This window comes from Arachis ipaensis, chromosome B9 (genome assembly GCF_059453495.1).
Source record: "Arachis ipaensis isolate K30076 ecotype BB chromosome B9, ASM5945349v1, whole genome shotgun sequence".
Classification (NCBI taxonomy): domain Eukaryota; kingdom Viridiplantae; phylum Streptophyta; class Magnoliopsida; order Fabales; family Fabaceae; genus Arachis; species Arachis ipaensis.
The window spans coordinates 85,478,450-85,499,691 of record NC_142444.1 but is presented as its reverse complement, the minus strand read 5'-3'; the positions used below and the strand labels follow the sequence as shown (position 1 = coordinate 85,499,691).

The following is a 21,242-nucleotide window of genomic DNA, read 5'->3' as shown; positions in this document are numbered from 1 at the left end:
GTCAGCCTCATCGCCATTCCGTTTAGCCATCGCCACTGCCGCGTCCTCCAACGGTGTTGCTGCATGCGAGCTAGAGGAGCTAGTTATTGCCGTTTTGCTGCCGTCATCGCGTTCTGCCGCCGCGCCAGGTCAGAAGCTGTTGTGGTCAGAAGCTGTCGCCATCAAGTTTTCTGTTCTGCTCATTGAAGAACACTATCATTGTAGCCTCTGTCATATAGTCAGCTCAGCCTTCCCAGTTCTAGTCTTGGTTCTGCCCAATTTGTTTAGGATGGTTTCGGTTCTTCTGAGTACCAGAGCTGCCGCCGTTGCTATGTTACCATGGTCCCCTTATTACCGTAAGTTGTTCTTGCTTTAAAACCTTCGCCTCTAGCGTATAAGTATTCTGTTATGTTTGGTTAAAGATTCTGAGGTTTCGGTTACATAGGGTCGAGTCCTGGTTGTTGCACGTCGCAATTGAAGTTGCCGTTGTTGTTGCGTTCGTGGAATGGGTTGTGGTTGTGGCTGCCGAGGTTACTGGCCGAGAGAAAAGGGTCTATGACCCGTTTGGTTTATGGGTTTCGATTATTCGAGGTAGGGGTTTTCTTAAAATTAATTTTATATTATAGAATTCTTATAAATAGATATTGATGCCAAAAATATATTTAGGTGAATATGTGAGTCTTATGGATGTGATTGTTTGCTTGATGGAATTATTGGTTGCTTGAGTGGTGTGTGGTTCTTGATAAAAAATGAATTTGGAACGTTAATTCGACTGAATATTATGAAAAGTGGTTTTCTTGATTTTGAAGTTGAATTGATATTGAAAAATAAATTTATACTAAAAATGGTTGAAATTGGATTTGGTTTGTTTAATTCATCGAAAATGATATTTGAGGATTGAAAATGGTTTGAGATATTGGGTTTGGTTTGTTTGATTTATCGAAAATGATTTTTGAGAATTGAAAATGGATTGAGATATTGGATTCGGTCTGATTTTGGGAATGATTTGAAAAGAGTTTGAGAAATAGTTTGGTTAGGACCTTTGAAGGGTGGCAAAGTCCGATTTTTAGAGGAGATGCTGCCAAAATTTTTATAAAAATTTAAGATTTTGTTTGAAATGGTTATTTTGAAAGATTTGGATTTTAAGAATTTTATTATTTGATTTTGAGTTATTAAGAAAATGATTACATTTTGAGTTTGATTTATTTAGAAAAGGATGAACTATGTTTTCAGTTTGAATTATTGATGAACGAAATGGGAAGAATGATGAGGATTGATTTCAAAGTATGATTTTGAATGAATTGAATGATGTTGAGAATAAATTTTTGGTTGAGATACCTGGACAATAACAAGGATTGTGGTTCGTCCTGCTTGCTCTAGGTCAGTGATTATGATGCTTAGGTTGTAGCAGCAGTAATGGATTATTTCACTTGCTCTAGGTTGAGTCTTTAAACACCCTCTTGGGTATAGTGGTTTATTCCACTTACTCTGGGTTAAGCGGGTAGTAGCAAGGGGGTTGTGGCTTAGACCCACTTGCTCCGCGATGGGGTGCTTCTGTCCAAGGTTAGCTAACATGACATGTTAGGTTTGGTTATATAACCAACAAATGATATCATCAACCGTAGGATAGGCATGCATCATATACAATTGTATTCTTTGTTTGGGTTTGAATTTGTTTTGGTTTGCCTAATTGCTTAACTGTTATTAACTGCTATCTGAGCTATCTGGTTTGCCTATGTTTTTCTTGTCTGTTTTGCCTGTGTTTGTTCTGGTGTGGTACTTTTGAGATTGAGTATTGGTGTTTAATTGATGATAGTGTTGATTGATTGCATGAATGATCTCTCATTGAGGTTTATTTAAGTATGGAAAATCAAGCTGGTTCAGCATAGACTTAATGAACCTATGTTTGGAACAGGTTGGTCATTCATACAGTCTAGAAAACTTTTAAAATTTTCTTATAAAAAAAAGAAAGGTTTTGGATGTTGAACCGTTAATTTTCAAAAGTTTCATAAGACAAGCGATGGTCACTATGTGAAAACAGTTTTCTTTTAAAATATCTTCTTATGACAATTCTAAAATCTGTGGTGAGACCATGTGGTTAGGTTCTCACCCCCTACAGCTTTATCTTTTCAGGAATCGGATGAAGAAGCTTACCAAGAGTTTAATTGCATTTTGCTTACACAATATTGCTATATTAGTTTAGTTGTTATATATTTTTCCTTCGCCATTAATATTGTATCTTGTAAAGAGGGTTAGGAGTTTTGATGGTTATGTTTGTAAGTTATGGTATAAAGAACCTAGTTATTGTGTGTGTGTATATATATATATATATATAAGTGATTGTGAATGATTTGTATGTATGTAAGTGTGTTTTCAAACAAAGAATATTTCCAGTTTTTAAAAATAATAGTTTATACGATCTCGAATTTTACAAAGGCTCATATTTTATTATTAATATATATGAAAGTCGTCATAATACTCCTCACTATCAGAGTGGCGAAGTCAGAAGCGTAACATTTTGATAGTAAGGGTGTTACAGAAAGTGTTGAGTAAATTGGTATAGGAATTTTTTGGTATTATTGAGGTTTAGTGAGTATTATTCAAAATGTTGAGTCGAATGTAATATTGATGATAGAATTAATGAAATTACATACTGGTATGTTGTGGAGTAACAAGAAAGTGTGTGAAAGTGATTAAGAGACATTTTTGTGCTATTTTGGTTAGAGAATATTTGGTTTTGTTGAATTGAAAAGTTTGGAAAGCCTGAGGTTTGAGTTTTTTTGTAAAAATATAATTTTTGACCAACTTTGGTGGGCCATAATTTGGCTTCCGAACTCCCAAATTTTGTGAAATTTATTTTGCATAAAAATTAGGTCCGTGAAGTTTATAACATTCAAAAAATGGACTAAAAATTATTTTTATCGAAAAAGTTATGTGCATTTGAAATTTGTGTTTAAAAACACAATTTTGCAAAAAACCAAGATTTCTGGTGTGCATGCGTATGCACACTATCGTGTAAACACACATACTGTAAGAATCGCAACTAATCAACCAGTTAATTAAGTAATTAATATTGCCTAAATTAGATTCCAAAAAGTTAGAGTGAGAATTTGAGGATTTAAATATGATTTTTGGACTCAGTAGGTCTTTTGGAGTTAGAAAACATGTTTTCTGCGAAACACCATAAAAAATCGCAAACAAGCAGTTGAACCAGTTGAACCGGTTCAAGTCTGCCCGAGGATGCACGAGAAAAAGTGAAAACCGTCAAAAACCTTAGAAAAATGTTAGAAATGGAAAGCCAGGCGTTAATTTTAAAGGTTTGGCCTGAAGTTGGGCCAAACGGGCTAAAAATGCTAACGGGTTAGACCGGGCCCAAGTTGGGCCTAAGCCCAACATATATAAGCACTTAAGTGAACCCTTTTCACCCTCAAACACAACACACACAGCAGAAAAGAAAAGAGGGAGAGGAGAAGAGATAGAACACTATTCACTTCCATCTTCTCAAGCTCATATCTTGAGCTATAGAGCTCCAATCGCCGCACGGTTTGTGGCTACATGTTCCTTTTAAAGAGCTCTACAAAACCCATCCAAAAAACTGGTAAGAAAAGCTCGAATCCCCCTCAGTTCTTCTCTTCAAAATTTCTAGTTTTTAGGGCTTTTGATTATGTGAGTTTTTGTGATTTTGGATGTTTAAGTTCACTCTAATCCTTGGCATTGAATTTGACATCCAAAACTGTAGGCCAAGGTGAGTTGCTCTTGAACCCTTGTGAAATTTCCATTATGTTGAGCCCTAGATTGATTTGTGATGATTAATGTATATATAGCTTGATTATTGGGAGGTTGTGAGCTATTGGAACTTGTTGGAGCTTGTTGGTGATTGTTGGTGGCTTGGATTGTGGTGGAAATCTTAAATTGTGCTCATTTGGGGTTTTGGTTCATATAGGGAATCGGCCAAGGTATGGTTTCGGTTTTCTCTATGTAGTATATAATATTCATGGACACTTAGGCTAATGACCCATAGGATAAGTTTGGATTTAAATGGTTGTTGAGTTGTTGAATGATGGTATGTAATGATTTATGATGAATTGATTATTTTTGAGTTTGATTTTGATGATTGATAATGATATGATGAGGATGAATGATTATGTGATGATATAAGGGATATTGATTGTGGATGATTTGGTAATGTGGTTGGAAAAGTGGAATGAGAATTGATTGTGGTATTGCACATTTGGTGTTGATGATAAAGTTGTATAAATATTGAATATTGACCCAAGAGGGCAGTTTTGTGTTGTAAATGGAAGTGTGGTATTGATCTAACTGGATGTGGTTGAGAATTTGGTAATTTGAGTATAAGTGAAAATTTGGAAAAAAGAGAATTTTGGTGAACTTTGTCTGATCATGAATTTTGCCTCGGTTTTCAAAATTGGTTGAAAATTTTATAAAATTAAAGCTTATCGAAAAATCTTCAAATCGATATAAAGTTTGTAAGATTTGGATTTTTGTAGAGGAGGTTATGATTATTCAAAGATTGGTGTAAAAATCTGAAATTCTGCAAAGTTGCAGAATTTTGTGGTTTCTGGTATGTGTGCACGCACAGCCTTGTGCACATGCACACCTCTGTGAAATTTTTAACCTGTGCGCACGCACAGACATGTGCGTACGCACACGCAGAGGCAGGCAATCTGTTCACAGCACTGGCACAGCTTGTGCGCGGAGATACCCAATGAGGAATTGCAATCTGTGCGTACGTACAGCCCTGTGCGCACGCACGCGTTGGGAAGGTCATTCTGTTGAGAGCAGTAGCACAGGTTGTGCGAGCGAACAGATATTGTGAATTTTTGCACCTGTGCGTACGCACACCTCTATGCGTACGCACACATTTTAAAACTTCTCCAGAGCATGCGCACGCACACCTCTGTGCGTACGCACATGTCCTGTTTCTCAAATTTAACTTTGTTTTCAACTATTTCACATTCCCAACAAGATTGTAAGCTTCTATGACACCATTTTAAGACTTTTGGGCTTGATTTTGAGTATGAGAACATGGGAAAGAACTTTAGAGTTTTAGTTGATATTATTATGAGAAATTAGCAAACGGAGGCTTAGGTTTCGGGTGTACTGAGGATGGGTTTGATGGCGTGTCAACGTATATTGATATATGAGATGAAAACTGATGAACTTTTGAGTTCGGAATTGAAATGTGAATTGACAGTAGTTGTGATGAGTTGAGGACTCGGAAATGGAAATGTTGATGTGACAATGGTTGAGATGAGTCGAGGACTCGAATGTGCAATGATGAGTCATTGCTGTATTGAAAATGTTTTATGAAAAACCACTGAACTACTATTTTAAATTGAGATTATGAGACGTTATGCACCCGGCAGGGACGGCGGTTGGATCCCGCCTGTCGAGGTAGCGGTAGCGGCGTAAGGGCGGTGGTTCGTCCTGCTTGCATTGAGATGTGAGGTTTGTAGCAAGAGTATCCTGCTCACATCCCTTCAGATCAATAGAGCGTGCAGGCACAAAACCCTGGACAGTGATCCGAGCACTATATCTTACGGGTTCCCAATGATGATTCTGAAGGGTGACATCTCCATGGAGATGTGTCGGGTTGGCAGTTGACCGACAATGTGATATGACAGCCAATAGGGCAGGCATTCATCATGTGCATTTTCTATCTATTTGTTTGCTTTGTCGACTTGTAAATGTATGCTTAATTGAATAACATGCCTATTTGCTTACTTGAATTACTTGCCTTATATACTTCTACTTGTGTTTTAATTGTATTGTAATTAATTGTGATTTCTACTGGGATTGAGGAGGTTCGGAAGGAGGTGGCGATGGGATCGCATGGAGGATAGGTTGGTGAAGGCTATGGGACAGTGGTGTTGGTTAGAATAGAAATCCCCTAAGATAGAGTACCCTGTTTAATTATGTTAAGATATATATATATATATATATATATATATATATATATATATATATATATATATATATATATATATATGCTTTATTATTTTAGTTATGTCATAAGATTGAAATCTTGTGATGGATATGAAATCTAGGATTGCCTTTGGCATCCTGGGGTCTTATATCCTACATCACTGGGCAATGTTACCATACTAAGAACCTCCGGTTCTCATACCATATTTCTGTTGTATTTTTCAGATGCAGATCGCAACCCACCTCGGTGAGTTGCTTGGATGGTGACAGAAATGACAGAACCGAATACCTTCTGAGTCTTTTTGATTTATTTTGCTATACATCTCTCACTTTTGTATTTTGTTTTAGCATAGAGGATTGTATTGAGAGAACAAAACATGTATAAGCTGATTTTACTGTCTGGATTCATGTATGGTCTGTATTTGGCTAGCCAGCTTAAACTCTGTGAGCCGTGGCTAGATTCTTATGATATTATACTACTATCTTTTGCTATATCTTATTTGTATCTTGTGCTTTAAGTTAGAAGCTTCGATAGTACGTTTTGCGCTTTGTAAATTTTGTTTTTGAGCTATATCCTTCATCGGGCTTCTAGATTATACTATTCTTTCTATATATATATATATATATATTACGTAGGAGCTTAGAACTGTCGTAATCTCTGATTAACCTTTGCTTTACGACGCGGGGTAAAGCTTAGACTAATTAGTGTGTTACATTTAGTGGTATCAGAGCGGTTTGTCCTCGTGAGCTTGAGGGATGATCTAATTGTGCTTCATTGCATACTCTGTGTGTCTTTTTCTTTGATGCTATTAGGTTATCTGTTTGATATTGCATAGCATGCTTGTTTGTGAATGCCTTTTTGGGATAATTGAAGCACTAGGCTTTTGATATTGAGAATGATCACCTTGATATCGATTGTTTGGTGTAAACAGGAACCCTAATGGCCACTCGCGGACGAGGTCGAGCGCGTTCACAAGAAAGTAGGAATGAGTAACCGTCTGACAACCATGCCGAATTCAGGACGGCCATGGCTAATCTGGCGAACACCATGGAAGCTAATGCTGCTGCGACTATGCAAGCTGTGCAGAGGTTAGGCCAATCGGCTGGAAACAGAAACGAGAATGGCGAAGGGAATGCCAATGATAATGCTGAGGGAAACGGCAATAATACGAGAAGTGTTCCGATGACCTTGGCAACTTTCCTCAAGGTTCATCTGCCAATTTTCCGTGGATCGACTAATCCTACTGAAGCAGACAACTGGTTTCAGGCCATGGAGCATGCTTTACAGGCGCAGCACGTTTCAAATAATCAATATGTTGAATTCGCTGCTTATCAACTGGCAGGAGAGGCCCAGCATTGGTGGCAAGCAGAGTGCCGCTTGCTATAGCTCCAGAATGCCGACATACCTTGGGATGTATTCTAGACGGCCTTCTACAAGAAGTAATATCCTGAGTCTGCAAGGGAAGCGACGGAGATGAAACTGATGCAGCTGAATCTAGGTTCCTTGTCTGTGGTAGACTACACAAGCAAACTTGAGGAGCTTTGTAGGTTTTCTAGGGTGTGTGGTGCACGAAATTGTGATCCTCAAAGTTAGTCTCTTTGTATTTGTATGAAATAAAAAATACCCCAAAGAGATCATGGTGTAATAAATTGGGATCTTAATAATCCCTGGTAATGGCACGTGTGATCACAACTCTGTTCAACTAACCAGCAAGTGTACTGGGTCGTCCAAGTAATAAACCTTACGTGAGTAAGGGTCGAATCCACAGAGATTGTTGGTATGAAGCAAGCTATGGTCACCTTGTAAATCTCAGTCAGGCGGATTTAAACATGATACTTGATTAGATTAAAATAAACAATAAAAGAATAGGGATAGAGATACTTATGTAGTTTCATTGGCAGGAATTTCAGATAAGCGAATGGAGATGCTTTTCGTTCCTCTGAACCTCTGCTTTCCTGCTATCTTCATCTAATCAGTCTCACTCCTTTCCATGGCTGGCTTTATGTGATACATCACCACTGTCAATGGCTACTTTCGGTCATCTCACGGGAAAATGATCCAATGCCCTGTCACGGCACGGCTAATCGTCTGGAGGCATCACCCTTGTCAATGGCTTCATCTTATCCTCTCAGTGAATAATATGCTCACGCACCCTGTCACGGCACGGCTATTCATCTGTCGGTTCTCGATCATGCTGGAATAGGATTTACTATCCTTTTGCGTCTGTCACTAATGCCCTGCAATCGCGAGTTAGGAGCTCGTCACAGTCATTCAATCATTGAATCCTACTCGGAATACCACAGACAAGGTTTAGACTTTCCGGATTCTCTTGAATGCCGCCATCATTCTAGCTTACACCACGAAGATTCTGGTTAGGAGATCTAAGAGATACTCATTCTAGCTTAATTCATGTAGAACAGAAGTGTTTGTCAGGCACGCGTTCATAAGGGAGAAGGATGATGAGCGTCACACATAATCATCACCTTCATCACGTTCTTGGGTGCGAATGGATATCTTAGAAGCGAAATAAGAAGAATTGAATAGAAAACAGTAGTACTTTGCATTAATCTTTGAGGAACAGCAGAGCTCCACACCTTAATCTATGGAGTGTAGAAACTCTACCGTTAAAAATACATAAGTGAAAGGTCCAGGCATGGCCAAGAGGCCAGCCCCTCTGATCTAAGAACCAGGCGTCCAAAGATGCCTAATACAATAGTAAGAGGTCCTATTTATAATAAACTAGTCACTAGGGTTTACATGAGTAAGTAATTGATGCATAAATCCACTTCCTGGGCCCACTTAGTGTGTGTTTGGGCTGAGCCTGAGTGTAGCACGTGCAGAGGCCATTTGTGGAGTTGAACGCCAGTTTCTGTGCCAGTTTGGGCGTTCAACTCTGGTTTTGGATCCTTTTCTGGCGCTGGACGCCAGATTTGGGCAGAAGGCTGGTGTTGAACGCCAGTTTACGTCATCTATTCTTGGCCAAAGTATGGACTATTATATATTGCTGGAAAGCCCTGGATGTCTACTTTCCAACGCAATTAGAAGCGCGCAATTTCGAGTTCTGTAGCTCCAGAAAATCCACTTTGAGTGCAGGGAGGTCAGAATCCAACAGCATCAGCAGTCCTTTTTCAACCTCTGAATCTGATTTCTGCTCAAGTCCCTCAATTTCAGCCAGAAAATACCTGAAATCACAGAAAAACACACAAACTCATAGTAAAGTCCAGAAATGTGAATTTAACATAAAATCTATTAAAAACATCCCTAAAAGTAACTAGATCCTACTAAAAACATACTAAAAACAATGTCAAAAAGCGTATAAATTATCCGCTCATCACAACACCAAACTTAAATTGTTGCTTGTCCCCAAGCAACTGAAAATCAAATAGGATAAAAAGAAGAGAATATACTATAAATTCTAAACTATCAATGAAACAGAGCTTCAATCATATGAGCGGGACTTATAGTTTTTTGCCTCTTGAATAGTTTTGGCATCTCACTTTATCCATTGAGGATCAGAATGATTGGCATCTATAGGAACTTCAGATTTCGAATAGTGTTATTGACTCTCTTAGTTCAGTATGATGATTCTTGAACACAGCTTCTTTATGAGTCTTGGCCGTGGCCCTAAGCACTTTGTTTTCCAGTATTACCACCGGATACATAAATGCCACAGACACATAATTGGGTGAACCTTTTCAGATTGTGACTCAGCTTTGCTAAAGTCCCCAATTAGAGGTGTCCAGGGTTCTTAAGCACACTCTTTTTTTTTTTTTGCTTTGGACCTTGACTTTAACCGCTCAGTCTCAAGTTTTCACTTGACACCTACACGCCACAAGCACATGGTTAGGGACAGCTTGGTTTAGCCGCTTAGACCAGGATTTTATTCCTTTAGGCCCTCCTATCCACTGATGCTCAAAGCCTTGGGATCCTTTTTATTTGTCCTTGCCTTTTGGTTTTAAGGGTTATTGGCTTTTTCTGCTTGCTTTTTCTTTTTCTTTCTATTTTTTTTCGCCTACATTTTTTTTTTCTGCAAGCTTTCTTCTTTGCTTCTTTTTCTTGCTTCAAGAATCATTTTTATGATTTTTCAGATTATCAAATAACATGTCTCCTAGTCATCATTCTTTCAAGAGCCAACATATTTAACATTCTTAAACAACAACTTCAAAAGACATATGCACTGTTCAAGCATACATTCAGAAAACAAGAAGCATTGTCACCACATCAATATAATTAAACTAAGTTCAAGGATAAATTCGAAACTCATGTACTTCTTGTTCTTTTGAATTAAAACATTTTTCATTTAAGAGAGGTGATGGATTCATAGGACATTTATAACTTTAAGACATAGTTACTAACTACTAATGATTATGTAATGAAGACACAAACACAGATAAGCACATAACATAGAAAACGAAAAACAGAAGAAATAAGAACAAGGAATGAATCCACCTTAGTACTGGTGGCGTTTCCTTCTTGAGGAACTAATGATGTCCTTGAGCTCTTCTATGTCTCTTCCTTGTCTTTGTTGCTCCTCCTTCATTGCTTTTAGATCTTCTCTGATTTCATGAAGGATGATGGAGTGCTCTTGATGTTCCACCCTTAGTTGCTTCCAATAATTGTGTGGAAGAAAATGTATCCCCTGAGGTATCTCAGGGATCTCTTGATTTGCAGTCAAATGTTCTACCACTGAGCTATAGACCCTTGATGGAAGCTTTTGTCTTCCCTTTCCTCTTTCTAGAGGCTTCTCTGGCCTTAGGTGCCATCAATGGTTATGGAAAAAACAAAAAAGCTATGCTTTTTACCACACCAAACTTAGAATGTTGCTCGCCCTCGAGCAAAAGAAGAAAGAATAGAAGAAGAAGAGGATATGGAGGAGATGGATGGCTGTGTGTATTCGGCCATATGGGTGGGATTGGGTGGGGAAGAGATGTTGAATTTTGACGGTAGTGGGTGTATGGATGTGAGTGGTAAATGGATAACAGAAGGGATGATCATGAATGGAAAGAGAGATGATGAGGTAGGTGGGGATCCTGTGGGGTCCACAGATCCTGAGGTGTCAAGGCATTTACATCCCTGCACCAATTTAGGCATGGCAAATGCCCTTGCACACAACTCTGGGCGTTCAGCGCCAGGTTGGTGCCCATTTTGGGCGTTCAACGCCTATTTGCTGCCATTTCTGGCGTTGAACGCCAGAACCATGCTTGTTCTGGGCGTTCAGCGCCAGAATGCTCCCATTCTGGGCGTTCAGCGCCAGAACTATGCTCTGTTCTGGCGTTTGAACGCCAGACAGATGCTCCTCCAGGGTGTGATTTTTCTTCTGCTGTTTTTGATTCCGTTTTTGATTTTTTTGTTTATTTTGTGACTCCACATGATCATGAACCTAAGAAAACACAAAAAACAATAAAAATAAGAATTAGATAAACATTGGATTGCCTCCCAATAAGCGCTTCTTTAATGTCAATAGCTTGACAGTGGGCTCTTCCTGGATCCTCACAGATGTGCAGAGCTTTGTTGAGACTCTCCAACACCAAACTTAGAGTTTGGATATGGGAGTTCAACACCAAACTTAGAGTTTGGTTGTGGCCTCCCAACACCAAACTTAGAGTTTGACTGTGGGGGCTCTGGTTGACTCTGCTTGGAGAGAAGCTTTTCTTGCTTCCTCTCCATGGTTGCAGAGGGAGATCCTTGAGTTTTGAATACAAAGGAGTTCTCATTCCATTGAAGGACTATTTCACCTCTGTCAACATCAATCACAGCTCTTGCTGTGGCCAAGAAAGGTCTTCCTAGGATGATGGATTCATCCTCTTCCTTTCCAGTATCCAGGACTATGAAATCAGCAGGGATGTAAAGGCCTTCAACCTTTACTAACACGTCCTCTACTTGTCCATAAGCCTGTTTTCTTGAGCTGTCTGCCATCTCTAATGAGATTTTAGCAGCTTGCACCCCATAGATTCCCAGTTTCTCTATTACAGAGAGGGGCATGAGGTTTATTCCTGAACCAAGGTCACACAGAGCCTTAAAGATCATGGTGCCTATGGTACAGGGTATTATGAACTTTCCAGGATCCTGTCTCTTCTGAGGCAATGTCAGTTGATCCAGATCACTTAGTTCATTGATGAACAAGGGAGGTTCAACTTCCCAAGCATCAATGCCAAATAATTTGGCATTCAGCTTCATGATTGCACCAAGAAACTTGGCAGTTTGCTCTTCAGTGACATCCTCATTCTCTTCAGAAGAGGAATACTCATCAGAGCTCATGAAGGGCATAAGGAGGTTCAATGGAATCTCTATGGTCTCTAGATGAGCCTCAGAGTCCTTTGCTTCCCCAGAGGGAAGCTCCTTATTAATCACTGAACGTCCCAGGAGGTCTTCCTCCTTGGGATTCACGTCCTCTCCTTCCCTTACAGGTTCGGCCATGGCGCTTATGTCAATGGCCTTGCACTCTCCCTTTGGATTCTCTTCTGTATTGCTTGGGAGAGTACTAGGAGGGATTTCAGTGATCCTTTTACTCAGCTGGCCCACTTGTGCTTCCAGATTTCTAATGGAAGACCTTGTTTCATTCATGAAACATACAGTGGCCTTAGATAGATCAGAGACTAGATTTGCTAAATTAGAAGCATTTTGTTCAGAGTTCTCTGTCTGTTGCTGAGTTGATGATGGAAAAGGCTTGCTATTGCTAAACCTGTTTCTTCCACCATTGTTAAAGCCTTGTTGAGGCTTTTGATCCTTCCATGAGAAATTTGGATGATTTCTCCATGTTGAGTTATAGGTGTTTCCATAAGGTTCACCTAAGTAATTTACCTCTGCTATTGCAGGGTTCTCAGGATCATAGGCTTCTTCTTTAGAAGATGCCTCTTGAGTACTGTTGGATGCAGCTTGCATTCCATGCAGACTCTGAGAGATCATATTGACTTGCTGAGTCAATATTTTATTCTGAGCCAATATGGCATTCAGAGTATCAACTTCAAGAACTCCCTTCTTCATAGGCGTCCCATTACTCATAGGATTCCTTTCAGAAGTGTACATGAACTGGTTATTAGCAACCATGTCAATGAGTTCTTGAGCTTCTGCAGGCGTTTTCTTTAGGTGAATGGATCCACCTGCAGAGGTGTCCAGTGATATCTTTGATAGCTCAGATAAACCATCATAGAATATATCCAGGATGGTCCATTCTGAAAGCATGTCAGAAGGACACTTTTTGGTCAACTGTTTGTATCTTTCCCAAGCTTCATAGAGAGATTCACCTTCTTTCTGTCTGAAGGTTTGAACATCAGCTCTAAGCTTGCTCAGCTTTTGAGGAGGAAAGTACTTGGCTAAGAAAGCCGTGACCAGCTTATCCCAAGAGTTCAGGCTGTCTTTAGGTTGAGAATCCAACCATAATCTAGCTCTGTCTCTTACAGCAAAAGGGAAAAGCATGAGCCTGTAGACTTCAGGATCTATTCCATTAGTCTTAACAGTATCACATATCTGCAAGAATTCAGTTAAGAACTGAAAAGGATCTTCAGATGGAAGTCCATGAAACTTGCAGTTCTGCTGCATCAGAGAAACTAATTGAGGTTTCAGCTCAAAGTTGTTTGCTCCAATGGCAGGAATGGAGATGCTTCTTCCATGTAAATTGGAATTAGGTGCAGTAAAGTCACCAAGCATCCTCCTTTCATTATTATTATTTTCGGCTGCCATCTCCTCTTCCTGTTCGAAAATTTCTGAAAGGTTATCTCTGGATTGTTGTATTTTAGCTTCTCTTAATTTTCTCTTCAGAGTCCTTTCAGGTTCTGGATCTGCTTCCACAAGAATGTTCTTATCCTTGCTCCTGCTCATATGACAAGGAAGAATGGCCAGAAAAATGATAATAATAATAGAGATCCTTTATACCACAGTATAGGGATCCCTTTGTGAGTGGAAGAGAAGGGGGAGACAAAGAATGTGATGTAAAGGAAGAGACACAACTGTGAGGATGGAAGGAGGTGAAATGAGATGTTAGGATATGAATGAATAAATAGAATGAGATGGGGGAGGAATAATTTTCGAAAATTATTTTGAAAAAGAGTTAGTGATTTTTGAAAAATGGTTTTTGAAAAATGTGTTAGTAATTTTCGAAAATTAAGATTTAAAAATTAAAATAATTAATAAATTAAAAAGAAATTTTGAAAAAGAGGGGAGATATTTTCGAAAAATGAGAGAGAGAGAGAGAGTTAGTTAGGTGGTTTTGAAAAAGATAAGAAACAAACAAAAAGTTAGTTAGTTAGTTGAAACAACTTTTGAAAGGATAGGAAGTTAGGAAGTTAGAAAAGATATTTTGAAAAGATATTTTTGAAAAAGATAAGATAAGAAGATATTTTTGAAAAGATATGATAGAATTAGTTTTGAAAAAGATTTGATTTTTAAAATCACAATTAATGACTTGATTCATAAGAAATCACAAGATATGATTCTAGAACTTAAAGTTTGAATCTTTCTTAACAAGTAAGTAACAAACTTGAAATTTTTGAATCAAAACATTAATTAATTAGTTATTTTCGAAAATTTTATATAAAAATAAGAAAAAGATTTTTGAAAAAGATTTTTGGAATTTTCGAAAATAACTAAGAAATTTGAAAAAGATTTGATTTTTGAAAAAGATTTTGAAAAAGATAAAATTTTCAAATTGAAAATTTGATTTGACTCATGAGAAACAATTTGATTTTTAAAAAATTTTGAAAAAGTCAATCCAAATTTTCGAATTTGATGAGAGAAAAAGGGAAAGATATTTTTTTTTTTTGATTTTTTGAATTTTTATGAAAAACATGAAAATTATGCAATGCATGAAATTTTTAGATCAAAACATGTGATGCATGCAAGAATGCTATGAATGTCAAGATGAACACCAAGAACATTATGAATGTCAAGATGAACATCAAGAACATATTTTTGAAAAATTTTTTAATGCAAAGGAAATATGCAAGACACCAAACTTAGAATTCTTTAATGCTTACGCACTAAGAATTCAAGAATGCATATGATAAACATGAAAAGACACAAAACAAAAAATCATCAAGATCAAACAAGAAGACTTACCAAGAACAACTTGAAGATCATGAAAAACCTATGAATGCATGATATTTTCGAAAAAATGCAAGATGCATATGCAATTGACACCAAACTTATAACATGACTCAAGACTCAAACAAGAAACAGAAAATATTTTTGATTTTTATGATTTTCTAATTTTTTTGTATTTTTTTTTCGAAAATTATATGAAAAAGAAAAAATAAGGATTCCAAAATTTTTAACATGAATTCCAGGAATCTTGCATTCTTAGTCTAAAGCTTCAGTCCAGGAATTAGACATGGCTCACAAGCCAGCCAAGCTTTCAATGAAAGCTCCGGTCCAAAACACTAGACATGGCCAATAGCCAGCCAAGCTTCAGCATGTGATTCAGACATGACATGCCTGACATGCCCTACAGTCGTATAAAGTGATGGTTGGAAGCCTCAATCCAAACGAATTTAGACATGGCTTTACAGCCAGCCAGGCTTCACATGCTTTATGAAACACTAGAATTCATTCTTAAAAATTTTGGATAAATTTTTGAAAACATTTTTATTTTTTCGAAAACATATGAGAGATTTTTGAAAATATTTTTGAAAGAATTTTGAAAACAAAATAAAAAGAAAATTACCTAATCTGAGCAACAAGATGAACCGTCAGTTGTCCAAACACAAACAATCCCCGGCAACGGCGCCAAAAACTTGGTGCACGAAATTGTGATCTTCAAAGTTAGTCTCTTTGTATTTGTATGAAATCAAAAATACCCCAAAGAGATCATGGTGTAATGAATTGGGATCTTAATAATCCCTGGTAATGGCACGTGTGATCACAACTCCGTTCAACTAACTAGCAAGTGTACTAGGTCGTCCAAGTAATAAACCTTACGTGAGTAAGGGTCGAATCCACAGAGATTGTTGGTATGAAGCAAGCTATGGTCACCTTGTAAATCTCAGTCAGGCGGATTTAAACATGATACCTGATTAGATTAAAATAAACAATAAAAGAATAGGGATAGAGATACTTATGTAGATTCATTGGCAGGAATTTCAGATAAGCGAATGGAGATGCTTTTCGTTCCTCTGAACCTCTGCTTTCCTGCTATCTTCATCCAATCAGTCTCAGTCCTTTCCATGGCTGGCTTTATGTGATACATCACCACTGTCAATGGCTACTTTCGGTCATCTCACGGGAAAATGATCCAATGCCCTGTCACGGCACGGCTAATCGTCTGGAGGCATCACCCTTGTCAATGGCTTCATCTTATCCTTTCAGTGAATAATATGCTCACGCACCCTGTCACGGCACGGCTATTCATCTGTCGGTTCTCGATCATGCTGGAATAGGATTTACTATCCTTTTGCGTCTGTCACTAACGCCCTGCAATCGCGAGTTAGGAGCTCGTCACAGTCATTCAATCATTGAATCCTACTCGGAATACCACAGACAAGGTTTAGACTTTCCGGATTCTCTTGAATGCCGCCATCATTATAGCTTACACCACGAAGATTCTGGTTAGGAGATCTAAGAGATACTCATTCTAGCTTAATTCATGTAGAACAGAAGTGTTTGTCAGGCACGCGTTCATAAGGGAGAAGGATGATGAGCGTCACACATAATCATCACCTTCATCACGTTCTTGGGTGCGAATGGATATCTTAGAAGCGAAATAAGAAGAATTGAATAGAAAACAGTAGTACTTTGCATTAATCTTTGAGGAACAGCAGAGCTCCACACCTTAATCTATGGAGTGTAGAAACTCTACCGTTAAAAATACATAAGTGAAAGGTCCAGGCATGGCCGAGAGGCCAGCCCCTCTGATCTAAGAACCAGGCGTCCAAAGATGCCTAATACAATAGTAAGAGGTGCTATTTATAATAAACTAGTCACTAGGGTTTACATGAGTAAGTAATTGATGCATAAATCCACTTCCTGGGCCCACTTGGTGTGTGTTTAGGCTGAGCCTGAGTGTAGCACGTGCAGAGGCCATTTGTGGAGTTGAACGCCAGTTTCTGTGCCAGTTTGGGCGTTCAACTCTGGTTTTGGATAATTTTCTGGCGCTGGACGCCAGATTTGGGCAGAAGGCTGGCGTTGAACGCCAGTTTACGTCGTCTATTCTTAGCCAAAGTATGGACTATTATATATTGCTGGAAAGCCCTGGATGTCTACTTTCCAACGCAATTGGAAGCGCGCCATTTCGAGTTCTGTAGCTCCCGAAAATTCACTTTGAGTGCAGGGAGGTCAGAATCCAACAGCATCAGCAGTCCTTTTTCAACCTCTGAATCTGATTTCTGCTCAAGTCCCTCAATTTCAGCCAGAAAATACCTGAAATCACAGAAAAACACACAAACTCATAGTAAAGTCCAGAAATGTGAATTTAACATAAAATCTATTAAAAACATCCCTAAAAGTAACTAGATCCTACTAAAAACATACTAAAAACAATGTCAAAAAGCGTATAAATTATCCGCTCATCAGTGTGTTAGGGTGCCCCGGAAATCTATGAAAGTTGGAAGTGTATCAAGTACCAAAGAGGCTTGAAGGACAACATTATGACTACTGTGGCTCCAATGGAGAATCATACTTTTTCTGACTTGGTGAACAAGGTGAGAGTGGTGGAAGAGTATGCCAAGACGATAGCTTCGTCCAAGGAAACTCACGAAGGGAGTTCTAGTCAGGGACGTCGCAAGTATTTCCATCCAAGGGGTCAAAGTTTCAAGAGAGGAGGATATGCGACTCAAGGTCAAGGAGGCTTTAGAAAGAACACTCAGGATCAGTTTCAGCGTGGCAAAGGGAGAGGAAATCAGAGTAAGAATTCTGATGAATGGATTTTTGACGGTTTATAATTACACAAATGAAACCTCATTGCAAGTATAGTTTCTAAACCAACAAACAATCCTTTCATGCAAAAAATTATTTGTCACAACTAACAAACCCCAATAAAAATAATAACCGATGTTTTAAACCTCGGGTCGTCTCTCAAGGAATTGCAGGGAAGTGTACTTATAATTTGTTATGGGATTTTATCTTTTTGGGTTTTGAAATAAGGAACAAGTAATGTAAATAACAAGGAAATAAAATAATAATTAAGAAAAGTCTTAGCAAGGATTGATAATTTGAAGTCGTATCCTCATTAGCATCATCAATTATGATAGTAATTGTCCATTGCTCCCAATTAGTTAACCTCTAATTATGAAGGAAAGTCAAGTGGATAAATCAATTTGATTCCTCAAGTCCTAGTCAACTCCTAAGGAAAGACTAGCTTTAGAGGGATTCAAATCAACTAGCAACTTTCAATTATCAATCAACAAAGGAGCTTGATAACTCAAGAGTCTCCAATTACTCAATCTAAGCTAAGAACATAAAAAGCTAATTTAAAATCCAACCAAGCATTTTATCAAATATTTGGAAGGAACAACATAAAAGCATAGAAAAGTAGTAAGAGATAATAAAATCCAAACAACCAATTTAAAGCATCAATAACATAAATTGAAGAACGCAATCATAAATATGAAATACCTCAAATTGCATTAAATAGAAAATCAAATCTAACATGAGAATTCATAAACTAAAATGGATAAATAAATAAACTACCAAGAGAAGAGAAACTAAAGTGCTAGAATAAATAAGAGTAGAAGAGAAACTAAATTAAAGTAAAGTAGAAATCTAAAGTTGAAAATAGCTAAACCGAAGAATCCTAAAACCTAGAGAGGCGTGAAGAATTCACTAAGGATGGTGAAGGATTGTGGAGGTATAAAGGGAGAATTTACATACCAGATGTCGGGAGTTTAAGGTGAGACTTATTGTCGGAAGCTCATAACAGTGGGTTTTCCATTCATTCCGAAAGCACGAAGATGTATTATGACTTGAAGAAGATGTTTTGGTGGTCTGGGATGAAAGGTGATGTAGCAACAGTGGTATCCAAGTGCCTGATGTGTCAGAAAGTGAAAATAGAGCATCAGAAGCCGTCGGGAATGCTACAGCCACTTGAGATTCCTCAGTGGAAGTGGGAAGGAATTGTAATGGACTTTGTGACTGGTTTACCGAGGACTAAGTCGGGATTTGATGCGATTTGGGTGACCGTGGATTGTTTAACCAAATCCGCTCATTTTCTGCTTATTCGAGTGAACTGTTCTATGGAGGAGTTAGCAAGGTTGTACATAAAGGAGATAGTAAGGTTGCACAGTGTGCCATCGAGCATAGTGTCGGACCGTGATCCCTGATTCACATCATGGTTTTGGGGAGCTTTTCAAAGAGCTTTCGGTACGAAGCTATGTCTCAATATCGCATATCATCTGCAAACTGATGGACAGTCGGAAAGGACTATTTAGACGTTGGAAGATATGCTGAGAGCATGTGTTTTGGATCAACCTGGGAGTTGGGATCATTACATGCCATTGGTGGAGTTTAAGTACAACAATAGCTTTCATGCGAGAATTGGGATGGCTCCGTATGAGGCCTTGAATGGACGGAAGTGCCAATCTCCACTTTGTTGGTATGAATCGGGTGAAGTGAGCGTTTTGGGTCTTGATTTGGTAGCAGAGACTATTGAGAAGATTAAGAAGATATGAGAGAAAATTCTAACTGCTCAGAGTCGACAAAAGAGCTATGCGAATCAGAGAAGGAAACCGTTAGAGTTTGAAGTGGGAGAACATGTATTCTTGAGGGTTACACCGACGATTGGGATCGAAAGAGCTATCAAAACCAAAAAGTTGAATCCGAGGTTCATTGGACCGTTTGAGATTCTGAGGCGATTCGGGCCGTTGGTGTATCAAGTAGCTTTGCCACCTCACTTGTCTAACTTGCATGACGTATTCCATGTGTCACAGCTCCGCAAGTACACGTCAGATGCGGCTCATGTGTTAGAGCCTGAGTCGGTCAAGTTGAGGGAGAATTTGACATTTCAAGTAACACCAGTGAGAATTGACGACACTAGTGTAAAGAAGCTGCGAGGAAAGAAAGTCTCATTGGTCAAAGTAGCTTGGGAGCGAGCAGGAGTTGAAGAACATACTTGGGAGTTGGAGTCCAAAATGCGAAAGGATTACCCCGAGCTATTCTCAGGTAATTCAAATTTTGAGGGCAAAATTTCTTGTTTGGTAGGGAGAATGTAAGAACCACAACTAATCTACCAGTTAATTAAGTAATTAATATTGCCCAAATTAGGTTCCAAAAAGTTAGAGTGAGAATTTGATGATTTAAATATGATTTTTGGACTCAGTAGGTCTTTCTGAGTTAGAAAATGTGTTTTCTGTGAAAAACCATGAAAAACCGTGAACCGATAGTTGAACCGATTGAATCGGTTCAAGTCTGCCCGAGGATGCACGAGAAAAAGTGAAAATCATCAAAAACCTTAGAAAAAAGTTAGAAATGGAAAACTAGGCGTTAATTTTAAAGGTTTGGCCCGAAGTTGGGCCAAACGGGCTAAAAATGCTAACGGGTTGGACCGGGCCCAAGTTGGGCCTAAGCCCAACATATATAAGCACTTAAGTGAACCCTTTTCACCCTCAAACACAACATACACAGCAGAAAAGAAAAGAGGGAGAGGAGAAGAGATAGAACACTATTCACTTCCATCTTCTCAAGCTCATATCTTGAGCTATAGAGCTCCAATCGCCGCACGGTTTGTGGCTACGTGTTCCTTTTAAAGAGCTCTACAAAACCCATCCAAAAAACTCGTAAGGAAAGCTCGAATCCCCTTCAGTTCTTCTCTTCAAAATTTCTAGTTTTTAGGGCTTTTGATTATGTGAGTTTTTGTGAATTTGGATGTTTAAGTTCACTCTAATCCTTTGCATTGAATTCGACATCCAAAACTGTAGGCCAAGGTGAGTTGCTCTTGAACCCTTGTGAAATTTCAATTATGTTGAGCCCTAGGTTGATTTGTGATGATTAATGTATATATAGCTTGATTATTGGGAGGTTGTGAGCTATTGGAACTTGTTGGAGCTTATTGGTGATTGTTGGTGGCTTGGATTGTGGTGGAAATCTTAAATTGTGCTCATTTGGGGTTTTGGTTCATATAAGGAATCGGCCAAGGTATAGTTTCGGTTTTCTCTATATAGTATATAATATTCATGGACACTTAGGCTAGTGACCCATATGATAAGTTTGGATTTAAATGGTTGTTGAGTTGTTGAATGATGGTATGTAATAATTTATGATGAATTGATTTTTTTTGAGTTTGATTTTGATGATTGATAATGATATGATGAGGATGTATGATTATGTGAAGTTGAGATGTGAATTGTGTTGATATAAGGGATATTGATTGTGGATGATTTGGTAATGTGGTTGG

General features: G+C 38.4%; 1 non-coding gene across 1 annotated transcript; it reads left to right on the top strand.

Annotated features, from left to right (window-relative positions):
- The first annotated feature begins 13,102 nt into the window (after nt 1–13,102).
- On the top strand, nt 13,103–13,210 carry LOC148545306 (small nucleolar RNA R71). Its single transcript, XR_015901607.1, has one exon. It is a non-coding gene; the product is annotated as a small nucleolar RNA R71 (small nucleolar RNA).
- Nucleotides 13,211–21,242: the final 8,032 nt, after the last annotated feature.